General features: G+C 39.9%; 1 protein-coding gene across 2 annotated transcripts in view; it reads left to right on the top strand.

Moving 5' to 3' along the window:
- Gatb (glutamyl-tRNA amidotransferase subunit B) overlaps positions 1-22,856 on the top strand; it is a 92,676-nt gene that overhangs the window by 3,448 nt on the left and 66,372 nt on the right. The gene's annotated exons all lie outside the window — the stretch shown is intronic.

Below are 22,856 nucleotides of genomic sequence, written 5' to 3'. Positions count from 1 at the left end.
CCATACTCTCAGACATTTAAATACAAGTGAAGGCTGATTGAACTGCTTTGGCAGGCTTGCAGGGGCAGAAGTCTGTTTTTCTCAAAATCGCTGCCCAGACTGGAAAGTTCTCGGCAGTGCCTCTCCTGTGCGCTTGTCATACCAGGGACTTTGATTGTCTTAGGACAGCGTCTCCATCTCAGGACTTTTTTCATGCTTGTGTTTTTTGTCACGGAGGACTCTTATTCCTGCAACCATATCCAGGGCTACCTTTGATTTGCTGTTGGGTTTCCTTAGAGGAAGACAGGTGTAGTGCTCTCTCTCTTTTTTGTCTCTCTCTCTGGGTTGGAGTGTCCAGCTATGTATAAAGATTTTCATTGTTTGAGAAAAGACAGTTTTTTAGTGTTTCAGTTATATGAGCATTTTTTTTTTCTGTGTGTGTAGCGGGGAGGTAGAGAAATAAAACAAATTTAGGTAGAAAAAATCTAAACAGATAAATATCTATTCAGACAAGTTAAGTGGAAGGCAGTTTATTTAACAGTTTTTTTTCCTGCTGAGTTGAAAACAGTTTTTTTCCATGTGATATAGTTCATTATCAAAAGATTAGAGCCAGGCCTGGTAGTGCACACCTGTAATGCCCTGTGGTATAATGATGGGTGATATCCCAACTCTGCTTCTGGTAACTGCTTTTAACAAACCCAGAATCTGAGAGTATGTTTCTGAGGATTAGAATAGACCATTATGTTATGTTATCCAGTGGTTTGGGAGACAGAGACAGGAGAATTGTAAGTTCAAGGCCAGCCTCAGCAACTTATTGAGACCCTGTTGCAAAATAAAAAGTAAAAGGGCTGGGGATGTGACTCAGTGACAAAGCTCCCCTGGATTAAATCCCCCAAAAATCCACCACTCCCAACCCCCACCAAAAAAAAAAAAAGCAAGATTAGGCACAAGTTCTGAGTTCCTTCTAGATTTTTCCAGCTGGGAATATGAAATCTAGCAGGGAACTTCTTATTCACTTTTAAAAATAGATCCACTTGCAGATAGGCACATTTTTCTAAACAGACAACAGCCTAAATGTTTAGACTTCTCTTGTGCCTAAATGTAGTCAAATTTAATTAAGAACAGCTCGAAATAACCATCAGGCCAACATATGTTGAAATATATCTTATCATGTTCTAAAGAAGAAGGTGCTTGACCGGTGATTAGATGTTGGTTAAATAGTGAAAGTCCTGGGGACATCAACCATTGAGAACGTGGCTTACATTAATTAAATGGTAGGCAGAAGCTAGAAATACAGTTTTGCAAGAGCTAGGATTTGCTTTTCTTCTTCAGAGCCAACAGCACTTATTTGAGTGACCTGAGTGGTGATTCTCTCAACAGAGCTACTCTGCCTTATTTTTAGAAATGTTTCTGTCTTTAAAGTACCTATTTTAGTACGTGAGTAAAATTATATCAAAACTCCTAGAATAAAACAGTGTCACTGAAAATATTTCAGAACCCCAAGATTTGCCTATAAGTAGATTTAAAATATACTAGAACATTTAGACAGTTGTCCTTCTCTAAGCCCTGTGGTATAATGATGGGTGATATCCCAACTCTGCTTCTGGTAACTGCTTTTTACAAACCCAGAATCTGAGAGTATGTTTCTGAGGATTAGAATAGACCATTATGTTATTGTTTGGATCAGTTAAGCCAAGAAGTATGTGAAATTCATGATGGTGCTTGAAACTCTCTCTATCCCAGTCTGCACTGTACCTTCTATCCTGAAGTAGCTTGCTAACTGCTCCTTCACGTGGCTGTGTCCCTCCACCCAGCCCTTACCTGTTGGCTTCGTGTGTCCCCTTCCTGGGCTCTCACTGACTCATGTCCTCCTGAGGAATCTTTTATCCTCTTCTCTTGTGGGTAACAAATCTTTAGTTCTAATGTCCTACAGTATATTTCCATCCAAATGATTCATCCTTGGCTTAAATTCAGCACTAACAATATTGAGCCCATTATTTTTCCTTCCCAGAGTTTCATTTCCTCCTGATGAAAGAAAAAATCAACAAGTGAGGAAAAAAATATGCCTAGAAATGGATGTTCGGGGGAGAAAGTCTGTGTGTATGTGTTATATACACATGTATATCAAAGAGGGGAAAAAGTTATTGGGAAAAGGATGTTTATTCAATTGCTGGTTTGGGACAAATGGATTAGGCATTTATTTATTTATTTTGGGGGTGGGTACCAGGGATTGAACCCAGAGGTACTAAACCACCACACCACATCCCCAGCTCTTTTATTAATTTGAGACAGGGTCTTGCTAAGTTGCCTAGGGCCTCATTAAGTTGCTGAAGCTGGTTTGAACTTGCAGTCCTCCTGCCTCAGCCTCCTGAACTGCTGGGGTTACAGGCATGTATCACTGTGTCCATCTTGGTTAGGTATTTAGAGAAAAATGTTTATAGCTCATCTCATCCATCAAAACAAAATTCAAATATTTATAAATTAAGTGTATAATTAAAATGAATATTCATTTGTCCTTGGGATGGGTAGAAACTTTATAAGCATAAAAGCAAGAGGAGAAATTCAGGGCAAAATGTTGGAGGTTGTCTGCTTCATTCTTCCAATAAATATTTATTGACCCACTTATTCTTTTACGAATCCATCCCAAGAAATTAATAAAAAGTGTGGGCAAAGACTTTTTCTGCAAAGTTGTCTATAGCAGGAAAATTTATAATAGTGTAAAATTGGAAGCAAGCAAAATTTCCCAGTGATGGGGGAATGGTTGAGAAAATTATCATTCATCTGTAGCGTGAGCCTTATGAAGCTGTATAATATTTACGAAGAATTTTTAGTGGCAGGAAAATGCTAACAATAAAAATTTTATTGAGATAAGTAAAATTTGCATATAAATTACTTAATCTTCTTTTGCCTCAGTTTCTCCCTTGTAAAATGAGGATGATATATTAGACACATTGGATTTTTGTGAGAATTAAATGAATCAATGCCTTTAAAACACTTAGTCACTGCGCATGGTAGGTGCACTGCAATCTTATCTTAGGACTTCAGTGGTTTTCATCTTTACAAATACTCTTTGTTATGTTGCACGGGACAGCAGAAGTAAATACTACACATGACAACTGGTTACTTAACCAGGATTTCTTTAGTAGCATGATCTAGCCTACAAAATTAACCTGACTTTCCCATCATCTGAAAAATATGGAAAATGAAATGTGCAATGAAAAATAGTAGATTGGATAAAATTATTTTTGAGTTAAAAGTACTTCAGTTGCCAAAGAGAAAGCTGGTAGGATTTCTTTTTAATACATCATCATATAGAGGAGTTTTTGTTTTTGTTTTTGTACAAAAAGTAGTGACTGGTTGTTTTGCAGATACACTAACAAGAAGACAGAAAAAGCAGCCAAAAGAATTTAGGTTAGAATGTAGTCTTTTTCTATAGATTAAATTTGGTCTGTGTGTGATTTCTTTTGCTCTTCTGGCCTATTAAAGAGATGCCTATAATTACAGAAAGCCAAAGTGACTAGAAGAATAGTAGTGCTTTAAGATAGCTCAGGATACCTCATGTACATGTATGACTGCTTGGCTGATGTGATCCTGCAATATGTATAATCAGAAAAGTGAGAGATTACACTCTATGTATGATCTGTCAAAATGTATAAAATGCAGAAAAATGAGAGATTACACTCTATTTGTGTATGATCTGTCAAAATGTATAAATGCATTCTACTGTCATACAACTAATTAGAACAAATAAAATTAAAAAATTAAAAAGAACTCAAGATTAGTCAGTGTTTATCAAGTGCCTCTCTTGATTTCATTATAAATGAGATTGATATTTAGATTGTGTTAATGTATGTCTTTCTGTTCACATTTTATTCTTCCTTTCTGTTGTGTCTTCATTCCTTCACTTAGCTGACATTCGTTGTATACCTACCAAGTGCTAGCCATTATTAGCTCTAGTGACAGAGCTTTGAATGAGGCAGAAGACAGACGTAGGTCTTGCTCTCATGGGGCGTGGATAAGTAAGCAGGCAGTTGTCATACCTGTTTATAAAAGTCTCAGTAATGGAAAAATAAGAGTGCTTGGGGAGAACAGAGGACAGTAGGAAGGCAGCCAAAGGTAGAGTTTGTGAAATGGCCCAAGTAAAAAGTGAATGGAATGGACAAGGGCCAGAAGAAACCAAGATGCGACTTTTCTGGGGTCTGAAACATGTTCCACCTGTCACAGGCAGAGAAAAAGAAACCGGTGAGGTATCAGATAGCATGTCCTGCTAGTTCTCTTCTCTGCCCTTTTTTTTTTTTTGGTACCAGGGATTGAATACAGGGGCACTTAACCACTAAGCCACATCCTCAGCCCTTTTTTTGTATTTTATTTAGAGACAGGATCTTGCTAAGTTGCTTAGGGCCTCACTAAGTTGCTGAGGCTGGCTTGGAACTCACAATCCTCTTGCCTCAGCCTCCCAAGTAGCTGGGATTACAGGCGTGCACCACCACACCTCTGCCTTTTTTTTTTAAGAAGCTTAGGTAAACTGGGATAGCCATCTTTTCTCTTCCTTTCCTTTCCCAGGTAAGAATCTGAAAAAATGTCTTTGGAGATTACTTAATGTCCTAGAGGGAAGAATTTTACATAGCGATGTTTGGGGATCCCTCAGCTGCCTAGTCACCCAGTTGTCTTAGAAGACAACCAGTCAACAAGTCCTAGAGATTTACATAGAACCTTTGATCAGCATTTTAGTACTTTACCTTAAAGTCTAAGTTGATAGTGAAAAGCACCAGACATTTGAATAAATTGTTCAATATGATGGACAGAGTCCCCAATAAAAAATGAAAACTGATAAGAGGCAATAGATGATGCATGAAGTAAAGATAATACTTAAAACATTACAAGCTTTATTAAATATTCACAGAGAAATGAGAGAAGGTAGTTGTATCTATGAAATAAGAACCAAGTACTAATTTTTAAAACAATCAGAATAAAAATGAACTCTTAGAAATTAAAATTGTTGTCTCTCCCTGTTTCCCACAAAGAAACCTCAGAAGAATTAGAAGATAAAGTCAGAAACCTTCCTGAAAGTAAAACAAATGTACAATGAACTAGACAATGAAAGATAAAAAGAAAATTAGAGAATCAATCCAGGAAGTTCAATATCTAATTATTAGGAGTTCCAGAAAGGGAGAAAACAGTTGTGAGGAAACTATCAAGCACATAACACAGATTAATTTCCCAGAATTGAAGTACATGAATCTGCAAATTGAAGGGACCTGCCAGCTACCAGCACAAGGAGTAAAAATAGTCTCACATGCAGGCATGTTGTGAAATTTATGAACATTAGAGATAAAGATAAACTTAGAAGAAAATAAAAGTCAGGTCACATTGCAAAGGACTAGGATCAGAGAGACATTAGATTTCTTAACTGTAGCACTTAAAGCTAGAAGAAAATGAAACGGGTCTTAAAAATTTAGTGGAGGGAAAATCATTCTAACCTAGAATTCTGTACCCCACACAATTGATCAAGTATTGATAGTAGAGTAGAGTGATATTTTCAAGCAGGCAGCCTCTCAAAAAATTTGCATTCCACTATCCAGGAACCTACTGGAGTTACAGTGACTTTACAGGTTGTCAGGTTTGCGGCAGTCCCTGTTGCTTACTGGGAGAGGAGGAGGGACGATTCCAGAATGAAAGGCTCAGAAAACATGGGGAGGTGGGAATAATGGATGTCTGACGTTTATTTGGAGATTTTACACAAAATCTGGACTCTGAGAAGATAAAATGTAGGTACATAAGAAATGAAGCAGATGGAAAAAAATGAAAGACATATTACCTCCAGGAGAAGCAAAACATTCGAGAAAGGAAATTAATAATAATATACTTAACAGCTCAGGAGAGGAACATAATGAGGTAGTAATTATAGAAGCACCAAGTACTGATTTAACGGAAAGCGTTGTGCTAGGGATGTGGCTCAGTGGTAGAGTGCTTGCCTAGCATGCATGAGGCCCTGGGTTTGATGCCCAGCACACCAAAAAATAAAAATCCTGTTGCATATTGAGATATAAAAGAACTAAGTTTTTATGTACCATAATTGGAAGTCACATTCTAAATTGATAAAGCAAGAAAAAGTAATGTAAGCATGTGAGTATATGTTTCAGAAACATTTCTAGCCTTTAGTAAGAGAAGACCCTTCCTTTTCTCCATTTTAGACCCTAAGTGAGTAGATTGGTTTTGTTTTGTTTCTTTTGGAGAGGGAGTGGGAAATGGGGCTGTTATTGTTTGTTTTTAATTAGGTACTGAGTGAAAAACTTAAAGCACCTAAGAACTGTTAGTCACAGAGGATTTTTTTCCAATAAAGTTTCTTTTTATTTTATCTAAAACATTAAGTAATAATCAGATGTTACCTGTACTGGTTTCTGAGGCCTCTGCTGGTGAAATTTTATTCTTGTGTGTTTTTATAACCCACACACTGAAGATCATCCTCTTCCCCACAACCTTGTAACTCACCCTTACACTGATTTTAGGAGGAATAGACTCATCCATATTCTAGATTCAGCCACGCTGAAGCTCATGATGGGGATCTCTGCTTCCCTGGGGGTGAAGTGACCTACCATCCTAGCTACCTAACTGAACCTTCATGTTGGCCATCTTATCATGGGAGAGGGGGTGAACCTTTATTTTTGAATAGCAGTGTCATAAAGTAGTAAGCATGGGCAAATCCTTGTGATAGAGTAAGTGCAAAAATATTGCAAAATGTCTCATTATTATTTTCTCACTTTGTAACTTTGTTTCAGTTACCTCTTGGAAATGGAATGGGCCAAGTCTTGTGGCCCTATGTTCTAAAAACAAGTACACTGTGTCATTGTGGCAGTTTATCAAGTCTGTCTTTGTGCCAGATTAAGGAAGGATTGTCACGTGGCAAATAGCCAACAGCCTCAGCCTTTGCCAGCAGGTGATGGATTTTCCAAAGGTCTTCTGGCATAGCATATTATTTAAAAATAGGAAGATAAATACCAGACGAGACTACTCAAAGTTCTGAAGGTGTAAGCTGCCAGGAACAGGACTGGATGTAGGAAGGGGTGGGGGCATTGCTGCTTTTCCTTATCATTTACTTTAAAATACATGCCTATAATATTTTGTTTAAAAATTAGAGGTTAAGCTTCCTGAGAAAGATGTCTCTAGAGCACCAGGGAGGAAGGCTACTCTCTTACTGTGACCCAGAGGGAAGAAGTGTCCTTCCTCCTATGGCTCAAGAAAGATCTTAGGTTTGATCATGGATAGTTGAGGAAGCTCCCGCCTGACTTTTTCCTTTTCTAGCACACAGTTTTAGACCTCTCTCCTTTCTGTTGCTCTTTCTTCCTGGTGTTGGCATCTCTTGCGTTCTGGGTCTGTAGGTGATGGACTCGGGGTTTTGTACACCTCCAGCTCTTTCTGCTTCTCCCTCCCTCCTGAATGATAGTGTGGAATTCTAAGTTGACATTTATTTCCCCTCAGCACTTTGAAGACATTCCCCCCATTGTGCTCAGGCATCTATTACTGCTGATGAGAAGACTGCATTCCTTGTAGGTAATTTGTTTTTCTCTGATAGTGTTAGCCAGGATGTTTCCAGGGATGGGGTTGTTTTTATTCTGCTCTGGGCTCAGTGTGATTTTTAACTTAAGGATTAGGCCCTGGACTATGACGTTGTCTGGGATGGATTCCCAGTGGCCTCTGCCAGGGCCCATGGAACTTTACTGAATGAACCAGTTTCTGTGTTAATTTCTCAGACCTCCACTGTCACACAGCGTAGGTAGTGCCAAGGTCCAGCCCCACACCCAAGCCAGGTTCGGGGTCAGGGGCTCTGATTTCTCAAGACTCTCTCAGCCATGATCTGAGTTGGGTGGCCTCTTGCATATCAGTTCTTTCAGTTGGTGGCAGAAGATTTTCAGAGTGGACCAGGATTTTTTGGCTGACAGCTTTCTGCTGAGAGCCCTCCCAGCTCCCTGCCCACATGAATTCACAGCCTTGACTTCTGCTGCGAGGGGCTTTAGATTGCCGACAACCAGTGTCTCTTCAGCCTGATCAACAATAATGTTCAACTAACATTTACCAAGTGCTAACTACATGGCAGGTTATTTTAACCTCCTAACGACTATGAGACTGTTACTATGGTTACCACAATTTGTAAGCAGAGAAACCAGAATTCAGATCTAGTAGTCTGACTTCAGGGTTTGTGTTCTTGATCCCTTTGCTATCCTGTCTCTTTTGTGGTCACCCCTGGGCATCCCATGGCTTTAAACTCTGACCACTGTGGTGGCCCCAGGGGATTTGCTTTGCTTTGAGCTTGGCTGTGTGTGTGTATGTGTATGTGCGCACACACACATGTGCTTGTGTGCAGTTGTGTATCAATTTATATGTATGTGTATTTAAATGTGTTGCTTTTTCCCATTCCCTGCCTCCACCCCAAGTCTGTACCGGCTCTCCTTCTTCCTAGCCTGCTGTCCTGACCACTGGGTAAATCTGCCCTCCCCATCCTGATCAGTGACTCTTCTTCTAAATGCGTTTTAGGAACACAGTTATTTTATCTTCTTACTTTACCTTAGTTTTAGAATTTTATGGAATTCCATCATAAATTTGCAGATTGAAAAGGTCAGTCGGCCCATTTGCTACTCATAGGCAGGATTACGGCTAAACTAAGGGCGGTATTCTTTATTTTATTAGCAAGGATTCAGCCTCACTCATTACTTTGACCTAGTAAAAACCTCTTACTGGGGTGCAGAATCTTCCTTAATTTATTAGCTAATTATTTGCCTGCAGAACTATAGACAGGATCCTAGGTTATTTGCTTGGAGTTGTTTATTTCTTCTTTATCATGTCATTCCAGTTTCTCACCTTGAAATACTTTGTATATGGATGTGAAATGGGAAGAGAATTAGAAAAGAAAATGTATTTATTTGCTAAAATGTCACAGGATTTACAAATCTATTTGTTCCATGATTGGCCAACTAATGCTGCCAGTAATGGTGAGATTTCAGTAAGGCATCCAGTTTGTTGGAAATGCGTGCAAACCTGCATGTTCTCTCTTACACAGGCATACACGTGCGCACACACATGCTCATTCTTTGTGATTTAAAATACTTGGCCCCGATTGGTAATCAGTCCCTAAGCAGCAGAAAAGGAAGGGAGGGGAAGAGCAATCCCTTTCAGTTGCCTGCTGGTAGGGATGCCCAGTTGGCCCAATAGATACCTTCTGATAAGCAGGCTACACCACAATTAGATTAATTAGAAACCGGTGACTCTCACGTTTTGCTTGTCTGAAAGCTCTTATCTGTATATAACTTAGAACCTCCTAGCAACCATGAGTGCCTCTTGTTTCCAGAAGTTGGGAAAAGATTTAAAGCTGTTTTTCACACATGTATGCAAGAACATTCTCCTCTTCTCTCAGAATCAGCCTGTCTAAAAAAGCATTTGGGCCTTTTCATACCAAAGATGTTTAGAACTGGCAACTGTGGAATGAAAACTGGAATGTCACTTAGCACATTTTGCAAAACTTTCTTTTCCTCATAAAAGTATATACTGTAATTAGAAAGAAGGAGGACAAAGAAGGGGAATAAATAATGCCCTGTCCCCTGGGCACTAACAATGCAGATATGTGCCTTGTGTTGGGGATTTTTTTTTTTTTTTTTTTTTTTTTTTTGGTAGCAGGGATTGAACTCAGGGGCACTCAACTACTGAGCCACATCCCCAGCCCTGTTTTGTATTTTATTTAGAGACAGGGTCTCACTGAGTTGCTTAGCGCCTCGCTTTTGCTGCGACTGGCTTTGAACTTGAGTTATTCCTGCCTCATCCTCCTGAGCCACTTGGGATTACAGGCATGTGCTGCCACGCCAGGCTGGAGATTCATTCTTAAATCCAAGCATTCAGGTTACACCAGAAGGGGTCTTGCCTCTCTCAAGAAATGAGGATGTGCTGGGCACAGTGGTGCATGCCTGTAATCCCAGCAGCTCAGGAGGCTGAGGCAGGAGGATCACCAGTTCAAAGCCAGCCTTAGCTTTGAACTGAGCAAAAGCGAGGCACTAAGCAACTCAGTGAGACCCTGTCTCTAAATAAAATACAAAATAGGACCGGGGATGTGTCTCAGTGGTTGAGTGCCCCCAAGTTCAATCCCCAGTACCAAAACAAAAACAAGAAAAGAAAAGAAATCAGGATGTGAGACTTTCATAAAGTATTTTGCGATTATTTTTAAAATTTCCAATAAATTTATTTAAAGTTAGGTCATCAGCAGTATTCTCCCCCTCTGAACATGGCAGATATTAGTAATGACTTTTGTTTGGGATGCCCTAACACATTTCAAACTACTTGAGTAGTTCTCCAGGGCATCTGGCTGAAATGCTTTCCTGACCCTTAATTCTAAATGTAATTATAAAGTTATTTTTAACTTAATATGTAGAAACAAAACAGAGAGTCAAGAAAACATCAGGGAAAAGTGATTAAACGCAGACATTTATAATCAGATCTGTACTTCATTCTGTGTCCATTCACACTTAGATGATGTTTAGTTATTTGACTAAGAAGACAAAATGTGACAGTTTTCTATTAAATTTTTTTTCCATTTCAATGATTTGCTTTAATGTAATCTGCAGAACTTATAATTACATGGTGTTCTCAGACGTTTCTCTTGCCAGTCACTCTCCCAAGTCACTTTCATAGTTTTCCTCTATTCTGTTGTGGAGTGTGCTGTTCCATGGATGAAGTGTTTTGCCCTGTTCTGTGTCCCTTTCCCCAATAAAAGAGCTGTGTCCATGAGCTCATACCCACAAATGTGCAAGAGTGCCCTTTCAGCTCTTAAGCTCTTCCAGTGGTCCAGACTTGCCTTACCACAGCATTAACTGGATGTCCCGCATGAACTCAGATGACTCGTGACCGTGATGGACCTCTGTGCTCAGCAGGCAGAATGACCTCACCTCCCTCCATGGGGGAGAATTTGGCCTTCGCAGCCATGGACCTTTTCCCACCTTTCAGTGGATTCTTGAAAGCCTCGCGCTTCACAACAGTTTTCATTTCCCCTTCCTGCCAGTTACATGAGGAACATTCCCAGTATGGGACATGACTATATTAATAACTATGTCTACTTTCTATCGATATATGTTTCATACAGTTTACTGACCATCCTTTTATGTATGTAGTTTAGGGGGAGTTCTGTGTGTACAGTTTTGAAAAGTAGTTCATTGGCTCTTTCTTGGACTGCTTGACAGTACCTTGCATGGAACGTGCTTAACACACTTGATAAGTATTTCTCTATATACTGGTATGTACTGACCATACGCATACATGAGGAGTCCATATGAATGAATTTTCCAAACATCTAAAACCCTTTTGATATTTTTTAACCTCTTTTCAGGACTCTTTCTTAAATACATTATATGCTTTCCTGCTTTTAAATAGAAAATATTGAAGCTAAGGCAACCTTTCTTGATTGCTCAAGGTTATCAGCAACATCAGTTATTGCTCAGTGTTGTAACATAATGGTGCCTTGAAGGGCCATTGAAGTGTGTAAAGCCATCTGATTCTACAGTGAATGGCTAGAGATGGCCCATTCTTTTTAGGTTTCATAGTACAATGTTTTTCTTGAATTTACAAGCCACTATCTCTAACCTTTTTTTTTTTTTTAAGCTACTGTCTGTATATTTGGTTCTAGAAATCCTTTCTTGCTCATTTCTCAGTAGTTCTGACCTGCTGTAGCCCTGAAAGCTAGATCATCACATCTGTTAATGTAAATAAGAGCAAGGCTCTGCGTAGAGACCTGTCCTACAAAATAGAACATATGGATAGTGTGAAAGCTCTTTAGCTTCTTGAAGCTATAAACCATATGAGTCTGGATTAGGAAGAGATCCTAAGTCATTCTGTTCAGTCCCTTTAATTTAAAGATGGAAGGACTGCTGTTGTGACTTGCCCACAGTCACACAACTTAATGTCCCACTCAGTTTTGAATTGGTTCCTCACTCCTAGATTAATGACCAGCTCCAAATTTGTGTTCCATTGTAGTTGGAGTTTCAAGAAGTCTGATTGACATGTGTGGCTTTTATTTTGCAGGTATGCGTATGTTTGCATGTATGTCTTAAAACACAAATACTATTAACAGATGTGTATGTAATGTGTTTGTAGATGTATGCCCACATGTTTATATGCATATGGAAACATTGACTACACAGCATTGATATTTACTGCATGCTCCGGGTATTATGACGTCTTCTAGTTATGAAGTCTAAACCTGAAGAGAGAAAAGAAGAGTGCTCAGTCAGAAGAATTGGTAAAAGGAGATCTCACCGAATTAGTCACTAATCCCGTGCCCCATGTGCTGGATTTCTCTCAGTTCATCTTTAGGAGGGCAACCCTGACTTTAAGCAGCTCATAGCTATATATGTCTCCATGTAGACAATAAGACAGTGGTCATAATGGAGAATTCTTTTGGAATCTTTTCTCTATGCTTTATTCTGGGCAATTTTCTCTATAACCTCTTCCAGTTCACTAATTCTCTCTTTTTTTCTGTCTATTCTGCGCTGTAAGCGTATTCATTGAGTTTCATACTTTACTGAGAGTATCTCCTTTATAAAAAATACTAATTTTCCCTTTTAAGTCTCCTTTTGTTCTCTTAAAAGGCCCTTGTTCCTTTTTCACATATCCAGTTCTTTATTGCTTAGTAATTTTAATTCTACTTATTTTATAGTTTGTTTTCACTAATTCTACTACCAGAAATTCTTGGGTGATCTTATTAGCCTTTTGTATGTCTGCTAGTTCCTGCTGAGGGTAGATGATTTACTTGTGTGTTTTGTAATTTGGGATCATGAAGTCATGTTTGATAGGGCTTTGTTAGGGGAACTCTTGTGATTGAGTTGAGAGTTCCTCTAAAGACCTATTTTATTGGCTTTTTTCCAGAGCTCCAGTTCCAAGCTTACAGGCATTTTTTTATGTTTATCTTTTAGCGTGGAGATTTGTGGACCACAGAATTAGTAAATTTGACCTCAAGTCTGCTGAGAGCAGGTTATTGATTCTGAGGGCAGGCTTCCTCCCCATTACCTAAGGTTGAGCCCTCATAGGAAGGAGCAAAGAATAGGACCACGTAGCTGGGGCTGCAGACAAATCTGTGAAGATGGGCGACTCAGAGACTCAGGAAAGGCATCTTCGCACCTCTCTTTGGCTCCCTTTCCCTCTGTTCCCCCTCATTGCAGTTCTTCTGGGCTATTTCATAGGTACTATGGTTCTTCATGCCAGCTGAGGCTGAGAGTTTTGCACCTTCTCATAGTGCCTGCACTGTTGCTGTAGAGAAGGATCAGTGACTCAGCTTTTTCTGAATTCCCCATAGATATGCAGGAATGTGCACGCTCACCCATTGCACTTAAAGATGATTGTGTTGGTCAATGTTCCATTATTGCATTATTTAAATTGAAGTAATGCATATTATTACATTATTTAAGTTGAGGTAATCAACTTAAAAAGAGTAAGGATTTGTTTTGTTTCATGGTTTCAGAGGTTTCAGTCCGTGATCACTGAGCCCTGTTGCTTTGGGCCGATGGCATTACAGCACATCATGGCAGGAGCACACAGTAGAGACCTGTTCACCTCATGGAGGCCAGGAAGTGAGAGAGAGAAGACCAGTGTCCCATAATCCTCTTTGAGGTTGTGCCCCCAGTTACTTAAAACCTCCTTCTAGGCCCCACCCAGCAAAGATTCTTTGCGGAAACACCAAGCTTAGGACCAAACCTTTAACCCGTATGCCTTTGAGGGACATTCCAGATCCAAACTATAACAATGATCATTTTTGAAAAAATTAATCTTTAATGACTCATTCCCTTACCTTTGTGTGAAAATGATGACACCATCTTTTTTTCCTTAAGGAACAACAGAAAGCAATATGGTGGAATTGAGGGGAGCAGCCAGTGCTAGTGGGAGGAGTCACTGAGGACTTTAGGAGTTCATTTTCCCTTCCACCCGAGCCCTGGGGAGCCTGAGGGATTTCATCTGGCCTTGTCCTCATGTGAATCTTCTGGGTCTGCAGGGCCTCTCTCAGACTCAGCAGTATTTCTAGGAAATCTGTAATCCTTTCCTGGTAATGGGGTATCTCCAGGCAGCATGCTTGCCTCCCCAGGTTTATTCCTAAGTGAGAAATCTTGAGTATTGCATCTGTTAGGAAGAAATTTTTTTTTCCCCATTTTCATATCCCCTTATTGGTTTCTTTTCCTCTCAAAATATGCAGTTGGATGAGATAGTGAGCACAATAACAGGGAGCCCTTGTTAGAGAGGAGTGTGCAGTACTTAGGACTCTTAACTGTTCAAAATGAATTTTGTGCAGAATTCTGTAGTACCTATACAGAACATATAGAAAATAAAATAGAAACACATTACCAAAGATGCCCAGGAGTATAAAAACTAGGGGTCTTTTGTTGATATAATATGTAGTAGTTTTTAAAAAAACAGTGTTCTGTGACATTCTGTCTCTGACATTCAGGTAGCTTATATAGGCTTTGTTCTGGTGATTTATACTAGAAGCCTATAATAAAAATGCAGCCTGAAATCATGCAGCTGGGTGCCATTCATTTTTCTTCCATGGACAGTTCCAGAACTTAAAAAATGGCAGCAGACCTGGAAAAGCCCTTCCCTCACAGAAAATGTATACCTACCCAGCCATGGCAGGTGCCCTCTTGGGTTTCTCCTGCTGTGTGACATCGTGGGTGTTGCTGCTCCCTTCTCCTCTTGAGCTAGAACCAGTTGAGAAATCTTAGCATAGAAGTCAGACAGATGGAGACGAGCATGTCAGCTTTATTAGTGATGATAGCTCAATTGACAAATGCAACTTGATATGTAGCCAGATGGCTTCTAGTACTTTGTGCTTAAGTTGACCTCAGCTCCCCGAAACTGCAGACTTTCTGCTTCTGCAGACAACTTATCACGTGACTGGAGTAGACTAGAATACACCACCTCCGGGGCCTGCTGATCAGAAAGAGCTGCGACAGGCTTTGTTCTGATGATTTGTATGAGAAGCCTATAATGGAAATGCTCAGACAGAAGTGGCCGATCCACATGTGTTCATTTCCTTTTCCCCAGTCACTTGTCAGAGAAGTCACTCCTTCCACATGGGGACATGGTGACAAGGAAATGGAGGTTGCCCAAATTCTCAAAAAGAGAAAACATGGAGCCACTTTTAGCATGTACATCATGTCTGGAAGGAGATGTGAGACACTTTTTTGGTTGGATTCTAGGGAATTCTTTGTCCACACTGTGAGTTCATACTTGGGATCTGTTAAGTCTAAGAAAGGTCCACCCCAGTGGTCTGTCTGAGGCCATCAGATGGATTTTTCTTACTTGATCATTCTTATGTGTTTCTGCTTCACATTTTGTATTGAAGGAGTTGGCAGGGAGGCAGAGTTGGCTATCTTCTACACTGCAGCATCTTGGGGAATTTTTTCCCTTAGCTCTTTTTAAAATCTTGGCAAAGTTGGGAAGTCATTTTGCCATTGGCATTCCAGAGATGACAAGCGTAGGCTTGGTGATTCTGGCAGGGTTAGGTAGTCAGACTGGACTCAGAAGAGCATGCTGTTCCTAGTGGCAGAGAGTTCTTGTTCCCCAGTTCGTCCACCTCTGGGAGCATCCTTATAAGAAGGACTGGAGCTGAGGCAGGGACAGGAAGTGGGAATCAAAACATATTTGTGTTTCCAGGAACCTTAAAATATTCTGTTCCAAATTTTGATGCACGAATCTCCTTTCACAAGTGTAGAAGCAAGAAGTATAATCAATCAAGGGTCTTTGTCATGCTTGCGGCTTCCTTAGGAGACGCAGACAGGCAGGGATCGGTGATTGTCAATAGCACTTTGAATTTTCAGTGATATTTGCCAACTCACAGGCCACCCCAGTGAGCAAGGTTAGGAGCTTCAGCCCTGGTTGATAGGCAAGGAAACTGAGTGCCTGATTGATTTACCCAAGGACACAGAGAAGTCAAGAACCTGACTAAAAATATAAATGAGAATTGCCTGGTTCACATTCTTAATGTAAAGCACCAGACTGCCCTCCCTTCTGCAGTAATTGCTAATTATTCATTTCCAACAAAACATAAGAGGGAATTTTTCCTTTATAGCTTTTTGTAAACCTTTTAGATGCCTGTAGCTACTCCTAACCTTTATTTACTTATCACAGTCAGCTAACTAACTTACTGACCTTATTTTTTACTCTCTTCCATCTTTTACACCTATGCAGAGAAATTGATGTATATGAAAGCATAAACTCTCAAGTGGCATGTAAATTTTATTTAGTATTATTATAATACTCATCTTCTTAATTTTGCATCATTAAAATATAAACACAGATAACTTTGTTATACAGTGGCCTATATAAGGGCAGGGAGGGGGACGGGTCAACATGTAACATTTTCCTGAAATTACTTAGATGGCATGTATTCACGGCAGCATAACAATTAATATGAAGCTGTCAATCGTAAATTATTTTAGAGGTGCACCATTAGGAAATGAATGAGTACATTCACTTAGCAAGGCAACAGGAAGCATTAGGAGAAACTAAGACACACAGAATTTGGGGGGGAAAGTGAAAGTACTTTTCAACGAAAAAAGATATAATTGGATTAAAGTTATTTTCCTACCAGGTAAAAGAACAAATCTTCCTTTCATATTCTTGATTATGTATATATGGCATCTTTACATAAGATTTATATACTTTTGGCTACATACTGCAGAATTCCCTGTTCACAGATTTTGACATGATACTAAGGGTCACACCATCGTTCATTACATAGACAGGGATCTTAGCATGTCCCCATAACTTAATTGACTCTATGACATCGGAAAGTTGAGGTAGATAGATTTATTTAGTATATAGAATGCTTTCTTTTCCATGGCTGATTTTTGGCAACAGTGAATGAAAGCTTTAGGTACTCAAGTAGTTTACGAGTCAGTATCATTTAAATGGTTCCTGCCTCCTCTAGAACCTACTAATCCCACCACCCCTACCTCTTTATAATTGATATGTTCTTTGAGTTTTGTATGGGAGACTTTTTTTTTTTTTGCTACTGGGAATTGAACCTAGAGCTGCTTAACCACAGAGCCACACCCCAGCCCTTTTTATGTTTTATTTTGAGACAGGGTCTTGCTGAGTTGCTTAGAGCCTTGCTAAATTGCTGAGGCTGGCCTCAAACTTGTGATCCTTCTGCCCCAGCCTCCCAAGCCTCTGGGATTACAGGCTTGCAGGTGTGAGAGACTTTTAACATCTCACCATCCTTTTAGGAGAATTATATACCCCTTCTGCCCCTTCCCTGCTTACTTAGAAACAAAACTCAAACTTTCAGAAAAGTTGAAAGCGTAGCAGAGTAAATAACTATCCTACATCTAGGTTGCTCCCCAACTGGATGAGCCATTTGAGAGACCTCATAGAACTTATTTCTAAATACTTCAGTGTTCGTCTCTTAAGAATGAAAGCATTCTCTTATGTGAATCCCTATATAGTGGTCACAGTCAGGAAAGCTAATATTGACACAAAATTATTATCTGACTTGGTTCATACTTAGGTTTCTAGAATGGCCTTTGTCCCTGCAATCCAGCATCCAAAGATTACACGTCGCGTTCACTTGTCATATCTCTGGAGTCTCACTTTTTTCCTTCTTCTTTCCTTTTTCTTTCCCTCTTTTTCCTTCCTTTTTCTTTCCCTTTCCTTCTTGACATTGATGATTTTGAAATATCCAGGCCAGATATTTTTTCTTATCTACTTCGGAAGCAAACATAATTAATAGAGATATTTGCAATATAGAAGTTCAGCCTTTTTTCCTTCCCTTTTAACCTCCATGATTTCATGGCTTACAGAGGAGCCTTTATAAGACACTGTTTTCCTGTTCATTGCTAAAATTAAAGATAACATTTTCCTAAAAAATCTGTGTCCTGACAGACTTTAAAAGACTCCCTTCTCAGGACATTCACGGGATGGATGAACACATCAGGTCTGTTTTTCCTCGAATGGCCTATGCCTCTGGGGATTTACTTTTGATATTCACGAGCTTTGCTCCCCCAAATCCCATATCCATACCAATAGTGAATACCTAGCTGCGTTTCTTACTTGGTTAGGTTGGTTCAAGTCAGTTGTTTCCTTTCTCAGCAATAATCAGATCATTCAACTCAATACTGATCTCTCATATACAGAAGTAGATCTCATTCTGATCATTAGAGCATTTCAGTCACGAGAATAATGTTTCCTATCACTTTTGCTGATTACTCCTGAGGTTCCGGTGATGTGAAATAGGATGTGATTGCATTCCATCAAATCTCTCTAGGTGTAGAATCTCATGAGTAAATTTTAGGACGAGTCTGGAAAGATTTGGCAGTTTCATACATGGGCAAATCTAGAATGGTGGGGTTTGTATGGCTTAGCTTTTTTTAATTTTTAGATGCTTTGTTTTAAAGTCATGAACTAGAGAAAAAACCAATATTCATAACTGAAGTAAGGGGAAATCTTTTTTCATTAAAGATCCTGTCTCCATCCCAAAGTTTTATTCCAAAAGAACAATGTTTTTAGTTTGGTTGGTGAATTGGTTTTGGTTTTTAACTTGCTTCCTATGTCCACTCCTTGCCTTCCTATCTATTTTCTCCATTGACTCATTGAATTTCAAAGGTAGCTGCTACTTTGGAAAATAGAAGTCACAGATGTGCAACAGGCCACAGTGAGATGTGAGTAACAGTTGGCTCAGTTAACTGGTTTATAATTGGCCAGCTTGTTGAAAGCTCATTTCTCTTACCCAAGAATGGAGCTTTTCCAGCCAGAGGTGAGTATACTGCATTACCTAGGAAAATTGTGCCTCACTATAAAACAGGGAAAATGAAGCAATATGAGCTCCCTGACACGTTAAGAAATATGGTCTCTGTTCCTCTGGAGATAGCACAGTAATTATCACAAAAGGTGTTGGTTATCATTTAAGGGGGAAATATTATGTTGACAAAATACATAATTTTAGCATCTGTTACGCCTTACCTTGGATTGTAAATCCAGACTAATGGATCCGTGGAGCTGCTTAGGCCTTTTCTCATTAGACGTCCTTGCCTCCTAGAAAAGTTTGCACATGAAGGATTTGACTGGGGTGAGCACTTTGCATTTAATAACACTTCCATTTTGAAACTGCATTACTAAATGCCTACTGGGGTGGGGTTATTTAATTTGCAGGACAGTTCTGCAAAATAACTAATTTTTCTTTTGCAGATTAGGAAATCGAGGCCTGGAAAGGTTAGATAACTTGTACAAGGGCACATGGCTTTGAAATCTTAGAAGAGGGATTCAGATTCAGGTCTTTCGAATTCAGTTTGGTCCAGTTCATCTGTTTGTAAAAGTCTGTTCAGAGATCCAGTTAATCACCACTGACCAATGCTAGATTAGTAACTGTTGGGAACCTGGGAAAAGGGAGACACCAGTTAACCTGCACACCCAGACTTGTGTTTTACTGGCTCCTGACCATTCTCCAACCTTCCTGTCTAATTTGGCTAACTGGCTGAGTTCACAAATGAACACTATTATGATAGTTGGGTCATTGATCTCCAACCTCAAAGTGAAATCCACGAAGTGTTGTATGAGAACTCTTCTTGCCCAGGTTAGAGGCAGGCCTAGGCCAGCATAGGCCAAAGGATTTCTTTCTTTTCTTATATCCCAGCAGTAAATCTCAGGTCTTAGTGTTCTAGTAGTCCATGGAAAAAGCAAGAGAATTGCTCCAGGGCTCTCATGCTGTTGAGCTCGTATAGGTTGCCTATCTCTAGCCTCATCTGGTGCTGACTTTGGGCACTGGGCTGTGGGCCATCTGAGCTTGTCAGATAGGCAGAGGCAGGATGAGGATGGACTCCCAGGTGAGTCCTGATCTCCCATGGGAAGTGGAGTTTTACAGAGGGCTGGGAATGAAGAGGAACTTTGGAACTGAGGGACAGCTGAAACTGCCAACCATACCTCTCTTCTTTTGACCAGGAATTATTGCATATTTGATGGATATTTTATTTTTTCCCCTTCATGAAAGAGGGACATAAACAAAAGAGAGAATGTAGCATTTACTTCTTTTTTCTTCCCTAGGCAATGCTCATGTTTAAACATAAAGAACGTATATATTTATGTGAGCATATCCACACATATATTTGATACCTGCATAAAACTAATACTTTTGATGGTAAAGTTCTACTTCAAATAATTATCTTAACCAGTTTTAGCAAACTGAATTTTTACAGCATTATTACAGTTTTGTGTTTGTTTTGGGTTATGATAAAAGGGCTCAATGGTGAGGAGTGTGAGGGTGAGGAAATGGGGAACCTTTTCTCTATTGTAATGAAAATTTATCACATGATAACTTACTTTGAATACGAATCAGAGGGAATTCATGCTTTGAGACAAATTTATAGTGAGCAGTAAGATAAAGGCCCATTTTACTGCCTTATTTTTAACTTAATAAATTTTAATTACTTTCTTTCCATAAATTAAAGCATTTACCATGCTATATCCTAATTATCAGATCTGTCATGTTTAGCATAAATTTCACAGAGTCATTGCCATTTGGACTTTTCGAAAAACATCATCTTGTAGTCTTTGTTTTAGTGCTCCAGAGGAATTCCAACCGGATTTTCAGCAGGGACACCAGTATTGCTATGTCACCTCAACTTTATAAAGTACAGATACTCATTGGACTCACTTTGGGTACTAGAGGATCATGGGCTTGCCAGTTAATGAAAAAGCCAGAAAGGCAGCAAAATAGTGTGAATTATAGCCTGTTTTGAGAGTCATGCAGTTTACTCCTTGAAGTACATCCCAGAGTGCTTCCCAGTGTCGATCCCAGGGCTTTCATGAGTGAGTTTATTTGTAATTAGCAGAACTTCACATAAAAATGCTCAAATCCTAGAGAATGTTTTACTGACTTAGTAGGTTATTCTTTCCTAGTATTGAATGTAGATTTCGAGTTCAGTTCAAGTCAGGTGAGTTAGCACAAATATGCCTTACAAATTTGTAGCATTCCATAATTCTTAGTTCCCAGTGTGTGAAAAAAAGGAACCCATGAAATTTGCAGTTTTCTGGTGACTGCACAGACTTGAGAGTAGCAGCATTTTATTGATAATTCATTTATCAAAAGAAAAAGTTACAGAAATGAACACAAAAATGTGTTTGCCCTTCCTGTCGTGGTAGACATGTCCTCAGATTTGTGAACTCCTGTTTTCCCAGCTCCTCCTGGTGCAGATCCCAGTGGGTCATCTGCCTTCTGTCTGGGTGGAGCCACCAGAAGGTGTGATGAAAGACTGCAGTAGGAAGAAAGAAGCAGCAGTGTATTTCTCCTTCCCGCTCTACCCTGTCAACATCTGGGTGGCATCTGCCTCTCATCATGGCTCCAGCTTCTGGGAGACAGGCCGCCATGTTTCCTGCATCCTCTGGTGACCCAACACCCTGGCTGTCCACTTAACACTGCTTCTCCCCTTTCTCTCCAGCCCTGGGATAGGGTGACTTTCTTGCTGCTGAGAGTCTCCAAAGTTGTGTCACTGTGCTGCCTTTGACATTTCTGCTCATCTCTCAAATGTGTAATGAAGTCTCTGCATTTAAAATGTTCCATTCTACATACTGAGAGTGCCTTCTTTTTCCTAATACATTTTATAGAACAGTTTTGCATATAGTCTTTTGGATGTTGATGAAGGAAATGTTAAATGATTCATTACTTCAGCTAACATTGGATGGCTTGGTGTTAGGCTTAGGTGGTGGGGAAAAGAAGAATAAGCAGATTGACTCGATTGCCCTCTGGGAACTCAGGCTAGCTGGGAGACAGTGCTTCCCCTGAGTGTTGAGGGAGCAGAGAGGGGAGACATCTAGACTGGGGTAGTGGCAGAAAAGAGCTCATGAAGAAGGTGACATCTGAGAGTCTTGCCAGGTGTCAATTCAGTTCTTGCTCAAGCAGATGAGGAAGAAGAGTGTTACCGGCAGCACTGGCAGTTTGGACAAAAGCACGTCCCACACTTGGCCACATGGGAGCATTGGGTTTCGGGTATTGAAGACTACTGGGCACCTGGACCGCAGCCTTTGGATGTGGGGGAGCGGTGAGGCAGGATTCTAGACAGAGGAAGTGCATGAGCAGGTTGACCTTCACAGAGGTCATTCTTGAGGGATGTGAAAGAGACTCTAGAGGCAGAGGAAGCGCCTGGCGAGGTGGTCAGTGGCCTCTTGTGGTTGGGGGGGGTGGTATTTGCAGAGGCCTGAATTATCCCCGAGGATGTGGGGAATGGAAAAGCAGGATGTGTTAAGGAAGTAAAATATGTAGAACTTAGCGATGGGGGGTGGTGTTGGGAGTTGTCACTATATGATGGTCTGTTGTACCCAGACATCAGAACGTGATTGTTTGGTTAGGCTAAATGAATCTCAGAATTAGAAGACTATTTCTCAAAGTGGGATCACAATATCTCCTGGAAGGTTTCCTGCTCATTTCTGGGTTGCCTTATGCTGCCTTACGTACTGGATATATTTTACATTCTAAACAAAGTGTGGTTGAAGCACTATCCAACATTTTATCTGCAAGCCCAGCAAATGATTTCTTTTTAAAAAACCATTCTCTGTTCCCATTTGCCACCTACCACCCCGATATCCTTTTCCAGGCCACGTTCTGCCCAGTCTCTCCCCCAACTAGTCAAGAAATTGGTCCACTGTTTGTTTATCTCATCTCCCAATTCTGCCTCTTACAACTTTCTGATGAAATAAAATAATTAGCCTCCTACTTGATGAATCATTTTATGAATACTTATGTCAGAAATCTAGCAAGAGAACCTCCTCTGCTACTTGAGAAAACCTACATTCCCGGACCCTCTATATACCAGAGACTGTGTATTGAGTGTTTCAGAAAGTTTTAAAAAATAACACAGTACCTG

This window comes from Sciurus carolinensis, chromosome 10 (genome assembly GCF_902686445.1).
Source record: "Sciurus carolinensis chromosome 10, mSciCar1.2, whole genome shotgun sequence".
NCBI classification, from domain to species: domain Eukaryota; kingdom Metazoa; phylum Chordata; class Mammalia; order Rodentia; family Sciuridae; genus Sciurus; species Sciurus carolinensis.
The sequence above is the reverse complement of the archived record's forward strand: the minus strand, read 5'-3'. Positions and strand labels throughout refer to the sequence as shown.